Genomic DNA, 11,403 nt, shown 5'->3' with positions numbered 1-11,403 from the left:
TTTAATCTGCATTTGGGTCCTACCTGCTTCCTTCGCTCCACCGTAACATTACAACCCGACCTGAAATATGGGCCCAGCAGATCCTTTTGAGCAGGAATTATTGGATTTTACGTTTTCTTTGGCTACCTGCTCTCATCAATGGATTGGAGCGGTCAGGGTTTAGCAGCGAGATGCTGCTCTGGCAGAAGCAGTCCACCTTACACTGAGGAATCAAAGTTTGGTGAAATTCTTACCTGCCAGGCTTTTGGATTACCTCACAATTTGTTTTCCCGATCCTGACAGACCCAGGTCTCCCAACTCCTGTTTTGACACCACACGCATTGGTGTGGTCCGTCTGGCGTCAGCCCCTGCTTCTCACCCAGTGTTTGCTACTGTCCAGGAGCCATTCGCTGGTATTCGTCTGGCCTTTGGAGGTCCACGGAGCCTCCAAACGGCTCCTAAAGGAAGGGGTCGCAAGGCCAGGTTGGTAGCACGAGCCCAAAGAGCCAGGGTTCCAGAACCAGTTCAGCCCCCAGCAGCCATGGTTACGGACCCAGTTCTGGCCCCAGCAGCCATGGTTCCGTGCCCCAGTACCATCCCACATAGCCATGGTACTGTGCTCCAGTACCACCCCACACAGCCATGGATCCGTGTTCCGGTTCCCTGCCCTGCAGCCATGGTTCCGGCTCCAGTGCCGGTCCCAGCAGCCACGGTCCCTGCTCCGGAACCGGACTTTACAGCCATGTTTCCGGCTCCAGAACCGGACCTTTCAGCCAGGATTCTGGCTTCAATTCCGGCCCCAGTCCCGGTCCCAGCAGCCTTGGTGCCAGTCCCAGATGTGGCCCCAGCTGCCACAGTCCCATCTCCAGTTCCCCCTCAAGTTCCCTCTCGAGTTCCCTCCTTTGGTCCCTCCTTTAGTCCCTCCTCGAGTCCCCTCTCTAGTTCGCCTCTCGAGTCCCCTCTCAAGTTCCCTTCTCTTGTCCCTCCTCTAGGCCCCTCTCCAGGTCCCTCCTTTAGTCCCTCCACTGGTCCCTCCTCTAGTCCCTCCTCGAGTCCCCTCTCTAGTTCGCCTCTCGAGTCCCCTCTCAAGTTCCCTTCTCTAGTCCCTCCTCTAGTCTCCCCTTCTAGTCCCCTCTGGAGTCCCCTCCTTTAGTCCCTCCTCTAGTCCCTCCTCAAGTCCCCTCTCTAGTTCCCCTCTCGAGTCTCCTCTCGAGTTTCGTTCTCTAGTTCCTCCTCTGGTCCCTTCTCTAGTCCCCTCTGTAGTCCCTTCTCTAGTCCCTTCCCTAGTCCCTCCTCAGGTCCCTTCTCTAGTCCCTTCTCTAGTCCCATCTAAAGTCCCTACTGAAGTGCTGTTGGAGGTCCCGCAGACTACTCTTCTGCCGGGGGTCCTGCCAACCCCATGTCCTGTGCCGTTGGAGGTCCCGCCGACTGCTCTCCTGCCGGGGGTCCTGCCAACCCTGTGTCCTGTCCCGTTGGAGGTCCCGCCGCCTACTCTCCTGCCGGGGGTCCTGCCAGCTCCTTGTCCTGTCTCGTTGGAGGTCCCGCCGACTACTCTCCTGCCGGGGGTCCTGCCAACCCTTTGTCCTGTGCCGTTGGAGGCCCCGCCGACTGCTCTCCTGCCGGGGGTCCTGCCGGGGGTCCTGCCGGCCCTTTGTCCTGTCCCGTTGGGGGTCCCGCCATCTGCTCTCCTGCCGGGGGTCCTGCCAACCCTTTGTCCTGTCCCGTTGGGGGTCCCGCCGACTACTCTCCTGCCGGGGGTCCTGCCAACCCTTTGTCCTGTCCCGTTGGGGGTCCCGCCGTCTACTCTCCTGCCGGGGGTCCTGCCAGCTCCTTGTCCTGTCTCGTTGGAGGTCCCGCCGACTACTCTCCTGCCGGGGGTCCTGCCAACCCTTTGTCCTGTGCTGTTGGAAGCCCCGCCGACTGCTCTCCTGCCGGGGGTCCTGCCAATCCCGTGTCCTGGTCCTCTTTCGTGGGGGATCCTGCCGAGGCCTGTCCCACCAGCTCCGACACCGGGTCCTGCCCGGCCTCCGGCACTGTCCCGTCAGCGCCTTCCTGCCCGGCCTGCGGAGCTGTCTGGTCCTCGCCCTCGAGCCCGGCCCCCTGACTCTTCCTGCCGCTGCCTTCGCCCCTCCATGGTCCCCACCTTGGACTCTGTCTTGCCCCCGGGCCATCCGCCCGAGTCCCCCTTTTTGGACTCCGCCTTACCCCCGGGCCGTCCGCCCGAGACCCCTTCCTGGTCCTCTGCCTTGCCCCCGGGCCGTCCTCCCGAATCCCCCTTTTTGGACTCTGCCTTACCCCCGGGCCGTCCGCCCGAGACCCCTTCCTGGTCCTCTGCCTTGCCCCCGGGCCGTCCGCCCGAGACCCCTTCCTGGTCCTCTGCCTTGCCCCTGGACGGTCAGTTCAGTCCCTCCTCCGGACCCCCTCCACCCACCCTGCTTGAGTTTTTGGATTTTTGTTTTTTGTTTTGGGACGTCTGGGATCCGTCCCTTGAGGGGGGGGTACTGTTAGGATTTGTCTGTTGGTATTTTTCGTGTCCTTTTCTATCTTTGGGTTTCCTATTTTATTTTGTAAAGTGTTCACCCCCGTTTCCTGCCTGTTTGCTTTCTGTCGGTTTCCCTCTCTGATTACCCAATTGTGTTCACCTGGTACCTATGTGTTTTCTCCTCCCTCCTCACCTGTCTCGTGTTTATGTGATTAGTCCTGGGTGTATTTAAGTTCTGTGTTTTCTGTCTCTCTTTGTCGGGTTGTCTTGTGTCATGACTAGTTCGTCGGTGAGTGTTCTGTTTTGTCTTTGATTATATCTTAGTCTTGAAATAAAGGAATTATTGTTACTTTAATCTGCATTTGGGTCCTACCTGCTTCCTTCGCTCCACCGTAACAATTACGGACAGTACATCAAAGGGAAATGAACCTTTGAGAAGTTACAGTTGGTTTATTTATTATGTGACCATCCCATTTAATCAAAACCAAATCAACCTGCACCCAGTTTGCATAATAAGTTCAACAGCTCTTGACTTGTGGTGTTTTGTTAATTTGCCACAAAGTCAACTTTCGCTATCTGCTTTGCTACAAGTTATAAATTGGATTTTGAAGCACAAAGCATCTCATTCACCAGTGCACCCACATGCTAAATATCAATTGCATGTCAGTATTGTGAGTTTGTTTCATTTATTTAATTGCATTTTCGTCCACAGAACCTGAAACATGAAGGTTTTATATTCCATCTCTTTAAATTGCAGTCACCTGGAGCCCAGCTGCACCGTAGCTGCTGATTAGAGGCAACAATTAAAAACCAGCAAGGCTGAACGTGCAGAGGGTTGGAGTTGAATCCGATATGGTCTACTTCTGATAGTGGGCTTATGTTAATGTTTTATTCGCAGCGTATTTGTTTTGCTTTATGAAAAATACAGCATTATTAACCTGTCTGTGTGCCAGGAGGAATACGATATGTTCAGAGCTTGGAAGCTATGGAGGAGGCTACAACTGTATTTCATTGTGCAATCCTGTATTTTGTAATTACAATACATCTTTAAACCTGAATGTTTATTTGTGAATTGCAATCTTTAACGACTACTATTTATTAGCTAACTCATTTAAGGGGTAACACAAGTACATACATTTTGTCAAGCCTGCAATGCAGCACACATTGAGTTGACCACAAAGATATCTTTGCTGATGTCTGGTGTAGTTTCTAATTAGCTGATTGGTTTTCGATCGCAAAACTTTAGACACCTCTGAGATTTGTGCTACCATTGTCACAGGTAGTGCAGATGCAGGAAGACTGAACCTGTATGCCTTTAATATCAGGGAGTTCACGACACGTTGCACAGCACAACCTACAAGAATCCAAAAAAGACTGAACATGACTTAAATAAAAGCTGAACTAACGAGGGGATCAAGTGCAAGCCTGCAGGAGGTCAGGTGATGCAGGGTTCATGAGGAACAGGTTGAAATAATCAAAAGAGGCGGGGACAAGAAGTACAAAAAGAGACATGACGCAGGGCAAGAAAACGTTTTAAAATAAAACAAGACACAACGAAACTAAAAACTGGGATCACAACAGCAATCTTGTTCAAATGTATGTGATTGGAATTTAGTTTGTGTTGACAGTAATGTTGACAAGCTTATTTCTTTAAAGAAAAATGTCCTGGTTACTGGTTTCATCCAAATAGTATATGTATATGGCAATAAAGCAGAACAGCTTGGCCTTCACCATGTTGTTATGTTCAAACATTTTAGACGCATACACTCCAGTAAGTAGCAAAACCTGTAACTTATACAATTGTGTGTTTTCTTCTGCATATATTGTACGACTGAGCTCCGAGTTTCTACTTCAAATCAAATTCTTATAGTTTGTTTCTTGCTTTGGACAACAGCCAGGCTGCTAACGGTATTGCCATTTTGCCATAATCGATTTACTTTATCCAATCCAATCAAATCCAACTTAATTTATAAAGCACTTTAAAACCTCCAGACCATAGTGCTGTATAGAGAAATATAACATCACAAAGTGCAGCTCACAAAACAAAATCAAATAAATGTAAGAACACAAAATAAACAAGATATTATATGAAATATCAGGCCGCGTCTATGCAGTTGTTAGTCTGTTAGTCTGTTAGTCTGTCCCGTTTTGTTGGTAGAGATCCCTGAACTTTCTACAGTTCCAAAACAACCCAAACTACACAAACAATAGGCGCCTTCACACCGGAGTACTTTTACCCGTACTTTTCCCGTTTACTTCCGTTAGTTGCTGGAATGTTGCGTTCACACCAAAAAGAGAACTTAGTTCAGAGAACTTTTACCCGCATTTTTAGTGCCTGCGAGAGAGGTGGGAATATCCTGGGGAGAAAATAATACCAATTTCTGATTGGCTGGGCGAATTGCAAACTCAGAAAAGTTTTTTGAAGCCGTCATTGTATTTGCTGGCATTAGCATTATTAGCATTATTAGCATTAGCCCCGCGCACCAACGGAGAGAGAATAACTTATGGCAACACAAAATAAAACATGGGAGCGGTGGAGATGAGGAGGTGTTGGCGTTCTGGCGATTTACTCGGAAGGCTTCAGTCGAAGCTGCTGGGAGTCCCAGCAGCTTCTACTGGAGCCAGTCCCCAACTCCGGGGACTTCCGGCCGGGGACTTCAGGTGACAGTATACGCCGTGAAGTGGTTTGCGGCCTGCCAGTAAACCCAAAGCAGAAGAAGAAGAAGTGACGTCAGTGGCTTCATTCTCAGGGAACTTATTCCGGTGTGAACGCGATCTGCTCTTTAGTTCCATGGGGTAACTAAGTGCTGGGAACTAAGTACGGCAAAGTAGTTGGTGTGAAAGCGGCTAAAGGCTCTGCTTAGTACTTGATTGCTGGCATGAAGCGTATTTCTAATGGTGGGTTTTGTAAATTTGTTCAGCCATATTACATTTAGGAATTTTTTAATTTAAGCTTTTGTCATCCAGCATTACTGAAAAAAAGATTTATGCATGTATATTCTCCTGCCTTAAAACCCCCAGCTTAAACTGAGACAACACTGGAGCGTAGCTTTTTATTTGAGAAGATTTCTGCAGCTAGAAAACTGACAAAGACATCAACTTCAATGCAGTGCGGGCCAATTATTTCCTGAATACACTTTTAAACGTCCTTACTATAATTTACAAAGCATGTCTGTGTACTTTTTGTGAAATGTTGTACTTCAGAACACATTTTTAGAAATTCACCTTTCCGACTAATCGCTGTTTTGTTGTTGTTTAAACGTGTTTTGTCCTGTAAGCACTTCCATTCTTCTTTTATCCCTTGAAATCAGATATTTTGTTATTGATTTCTTTCTTTGTATGTAAGACACATCTTTTGTGCGCCAGGTGCTCTTATGGTTCTTTATGTTTTGTAATTGCAAATAATTTACCTTCCTCTGAAAATGTGTTCTGCTTTTTGCTTGAAAAATTGTTATGATTATTATCACTTGAGATGCGAGTTGTCAAAGTTATAAAATCTATAACTTTAACAATGCACAAATCGGAAGCCATTTTTATGCTGATGCAGCCTCCACGGCACTTCTGAATTGTTGGCTGTGTGCATTTCTATTTAAATGATCCAACAGCTTGCTTATTGGTGATAATAGGGAGCCTTTTGAATACTGAGGATTATTTCCCTCAGATACTGAAAGCAGCAAAGATAAAGCTGCATAGGTCTTTGTATTTAATTAAGGCTTCGCTTAGCATAGGCGGCATTACAACTTCTCCCTGAATTGATTTGACAGCCCTTAGCTTGCATCTTTTTGTGTACGTCCCATCTGTGTGTCACCTCTTAATATGAACAGAGTCGATCAAGCTGAAAATGTGTATATAATATTTACGGAATACCAGTTATCCTAATGCATGCCAGCATAATGCCTGAACATTGGGCTTATGGTGCAATGTGCATGACGAATGTGTGCTGGTGTCAGTGATACATGTGATTAGAAAAAGCAGTCCCTGGAGCATTACAGTCTAAATGGAGACGCAGTGTTCGGAGAAAAAGGCATGACCGTGTTTGACAGTAATCAGTTAAAGCAGCAGTGATGATGTAATGAAAAATATTGCTTTAACATGGACTGTCAGTTCCGTTGACTAATATCATTAATAGGTCATGGCCACCTAATAGCTGCGCTGTGAATCGTTCATCATTTTTTTAACCCCTTCATTTCCCAATGTGGATCTGAGCCAACAGCTTTTCATTCATTACTTAGCAAACATAATTAGCTACAGGATTATGAGGAAAAATAAGACATACAGCTGACTAAACAATCACTATTGTCAATTTGCATGCTGTCTTTATGATTTAATATGCTGTCCTCTGGATGGAGAAGAAGGATAAAGTTCCTGTGTGCACATTACTCACCTCATTGCAGCTGGAAATGGTAGTTAATCACCGAAAGATTGATTCTGGATATTTTTTCCTCCAGAGTTGCAAGCTTTTAAAACCTCATGGAGCATTTTAACATGACCATTTCTGGTGCCTGGCGTTGTTACTGCACGGGGGCAAGAGGAGCCTTTCAACGGGCCGGGAGGGGATATTGAAACCTGATATAGAGGCCAACTTCAAACATAGGAGCTTATCTCTTATTAAATTATTTACAGACTAAAAAGAAATCAATTTTTTCAAAGTTAATAGCAAAACCCCCCTCATTGTCCTCTGAAGTACAATTCAATCTTGTGGATTCAGCACACTGTCAGAACCATTTGAAAATCACATAAATATACATCGGCACAGATTTTAGTGTCTCAGCTATTTGCGTACTGCGCGGGGACAATGATGATATTGTTCTGATTTCCTCCTCCAAAGCACAATCCCATTTAATGTGCTCAGAGAGCTGTCAGAACATCTTTAAAACCCCATAAATATAAATCACCAGGGATTGCTGTTACTTACAGATTCTACAGCTAATGCTGATGCCCGGATCCACTTTGCATGTCTTTCTCATGTTGTGTTCAGCAAATAGACCCCATTTTCACTTGGTATTTACATACAATCTGTACTGAGACATCATCGGGATAATTATGGGGCCTTTGCATTTACACCTGGCATCAATAGCCATTCTCATTATCGTAATTGTGTCTGCTTTGTGATCAGATGTCAATATGCTAATGAGGTAGACAGAGCTGGCAGCCTTGTCAACAAGCATGCCTGATTCCAACTAAGCTGTTGAAGGAAGTGTTTCCATTAATTAGCACTTCTTTATTAAATATTATGAATATGTCTTTATTATCAGGCTATGTTCCACAATCATTCAAAGTAGCAGTGATAAAACCGCTTCTTAAAAAGCACAACCTCGATCCAGAGGTTTTAGCCAACTATAGACCTATTTCTAATCTTCCGTTCCTCTCCAAAAATTATTGAGAAAGCAGTCGCAAAACAGTTGTGTGATTACTTAAAAAACAATGATTTATTTGAAGATTTTCAGTCTGGCTTTAGAACACATCATAGCACAGAGACAGCTCTGGTTAAAGTCACAAATGACATTCTAATAGCCTCAGACAAGGGACTTGTCTCTATTCTTGTTTTGCTCGATCTCAGTGCTGCATTTGATACTATCGACCATGATATCCTATTGCAAAGACTAGAGCACTTAGTTGGCATACAGGGAACTGCTTTAGGCTGGTTTAGGTCCTATCTATCTGAACGCTCTCAGTTTGTACGTGTTAACGATGAATCTTCCACGCAAACCAAAGTTAGCCATGGAGTGCCACAGGGCTCAGTGCTCGGACCTATTTTGTTCACATTATATATGCTTCCGTTCCAATATTATAAGGAATCATTCTGTAAACTTTCATTGTTATGCGGATGATACTCAACTATATTTATCAATCAAGCCTGATGAAATTAATCATCTAAATAAAATTCAAGACTGCCTTAAGGACTTAAAAACGTGGATGACCTTACACTTTTTGATGGTAAACACGACCAAAACTGAAGTTATTGTACTTGGCCCGAAGAATCTACGAAAAAAATTATCTAAAGATATACTAACTATGGATGGCATTAATTTGGCCTCCAGTGAGACTGTAAGGAATCTTGGTGTTATATTTGATCAGGATTTATCCTTTAACGCCCACATAAAATCAATTTCAAGGACCGCCTACTTCCATCTACGTAACATTGCAAAAATCAGGCATATCTTGCCTCAAAACGATGCAGAGAAACTAGTCCATGCATTTGTTACTTCTAGGCTGGATTATTGTAACTCTTTATTATCAGGGAGTACCAAGAAGTCAGTCAAGTGGCTTCAGCTGATTCAAAATGCTGCAGCTCGTGTACTAACCAGAGTTAGGAAAAGGGACCACATTACTCCTGTTCTGGCTGCCTTACACTGGCTCCCTATAGAACACAGGATAGAATTTAAAATTATTCTTCTCGCCTACAAAGCCCTTAATGGGCAGGCGCCATCTTACCTTAAAGAACTCATTATACCCTACTGTCCTACTAGGGCATTGCGTTCCAAGAATGCAGGGTTGTTGGTTGTTCCTAGAGTCTCTAAAAGTACAATGGGAGCCAGAGCCTTTTCTTATCAAGCTCCACATTTGTGGAATCAGCTTCCAGTTTGTGTTCGGGCGGCAGACACCCTATCCGTTTTTAAGAGTGCGCTTAAGACCTTCCTTTTTGATAAAGCTTATAGTTAGGGCTGATTAGATTCAGCCCCTAGTTTTGCTGATATAGGCTTAGTTTGTCGGGGGACATCTTACTTCTTCCTTCTCTCTGTCTGTACCTGTGTACTCTCATGTTCCGATTAACCCAGCTTCCCCACATTTCTTTCTTTTGGTGTCTATATACGCTGGGATCCGGAGTCATGGATGATCCTGCGGTCCTGTGTCCTGGATCGCGAGCGCTGGATCTTGAGTCGTGGCTGTGGTCCTGGATCATCGGTCCTGGATGGATTTCCTCGTGGATTCATCTTCCTATTATACACACATGCATTTCCAAACATTTGGACTACCTATGTTGCAAATGTATTATCTTTTCAATTTACACACGGCATCTATTGCACGTCTGTCCGTCCTGGGAGAGGGATCCCTCCTCTGTTGCTCTCCCTGAGGTTTCTCCCATTTTTCCCTTTAAACTGTGGGTGTTCTTCGGAAGTTTTTCCTTGTACGATGTGAGGGTCTAAGGACAGAGGGTGTCGTATTGTCATACTGATATTCTGTACACACTGTGAAGACCACTGAGACAAATGTAACATTTGTGATATTGGGCTATATAAATAAACATGGATTGATTGATTGATTGAAGAGAAGTGATGCAGGATGCTCTTGAGGGACTGCCACCTACAACCAAACAAAGAGATACTGTGCTACAAGATTGCGTCACATAGAGTTGCTCACTTGGTTGCTTATGTTTTTACGTTATTGTGCTCACAATAACAGCGTCCCAAACTGGAAGTGTGAGCATGAGGCCCTGGTTCACTTGCCCTTTACCGATTTCCAATTACCTGCTGCTTTTTTACCGGGCACACTAAGAGTATGTGCTTTTTATGCTGCTGCAACGCAAACATTTCCCAAATTGGGATCAATAAAGTACCTATCTATCTATCTATCTATCTATCTATCTATCTATCTATCTATCTATCTATCTATCTATCTATCTATCTATCTATCTATCTATCTATCTATCTATCTATCTATCTATCTAACTATCTATCTATCTATCTATCTATCTATCTATCTATCTATCTATCTATCTATCTATCTATCTATCTATCTATCTATCTATCTATCTATCTATCTATCTATCTATCTATCTATCTATGAAGTCCCCAGGAAGTGTGCATACGTTAAAGCTGTAGTGGCCAAACGTTGGTACTACAACTTCTGTGTCAGTCCGTGACATCATTGCCCCATTGTATGACATTCGATAAAAGATGTTTCTGTAAATTTGCTTAAGCAAAACGCAAGTGCTCTATCGCCAAAGATAGGGGTACGCTTTCTCTTGAGTCAGACTTTTCTTTGCTTCATGCGCCACTGAACAACTTGCATAGGAATGAACTGGGCTCCACCTCCAACACTGTATCCAGCTCTCTTTATACATCCATGGTGGGTGTGGAGTATAAGTAGAGCACTCTATTTCTCATTTCAAAAATACAGTAAGTTTTATCCTTTTGGCTTTTTTGTCTTTCTAAATTGACATGTAAGCATTCACACAAAGGCCATACAAGGTGTCATGCCATGCCAGTAACCTCCCCAAGGATACTTAGGCTGTTCGACTGCAGGTGCTGCAATCTGGATCTGGATTAATACTGAGCTGAACCTACTGGTGTCATGCTCAGTGGGGGATGGAGAAGCCCCCCCTAAATGTCTCTGAAGTGTTGCCGAAAAGAAAGAGATTGAAAATGACGCTAGAAGCAAATATTTGATCAGTTAGCTTTACTGGTTGCATTTCAGGCTTTAGGTACATCAAGGCATTAACCACCAATTTTATAGACAATCTTGAAGAAGAGGACTCGATTCAAAATGACCAATGAATCCAGAAAGGATTATAAAGTGCAATGTTAATTGGGTTAACGCTACGTGTGTAAGTAAATGAGCTATGTCATATCTTGATATGCAGTTTTCACGGTAGCAGAATCAAGAAACTATCTCAAGCAAATAAAAAAAAAAACATCAGTTGACCAAAGTGCTGTACAGACAATGAATACAATATAAAAGAACACGATGGGAGTAAAATAATAAAACAATAATTAAAAACATGATAAAAAGCCCAACAATACCTGGATATTTAAGTTTTGAAATCATGACGCATTACGGTTTTTAACACTAGTAGGCATAATGTTTAACTTTCAAACCGAAGCAGCGAGTATCGCCATAGTCTGCAGCTGGAAAAGCATCTTCAGGCTAACAAGCATCGAGTCCTCTTGTCTTCTATTCATGAACAAATGAGTTTAGGCCTTGAGAGCCCAAGTGGCCTC

Source organism: Pseudochaenichthys georgianus, chromosome 5, assembly GCF_902827115.2.
Source record: "Pseudochaenichthys georgianus chromosome 5, fPseGeo1.2, whole genome shotgun sequence".
Taxonomy (NCBI): domain Eukaryota; kingdom Metazoa; phylum Chordata; class Actinopteri; order Perciformes; family Channichthyidae; genus Pseudochaenichthys; species Pseudochaenichthys georgianus.
This window is presented reverse-complemented; position numbering follows the sequence as displayed.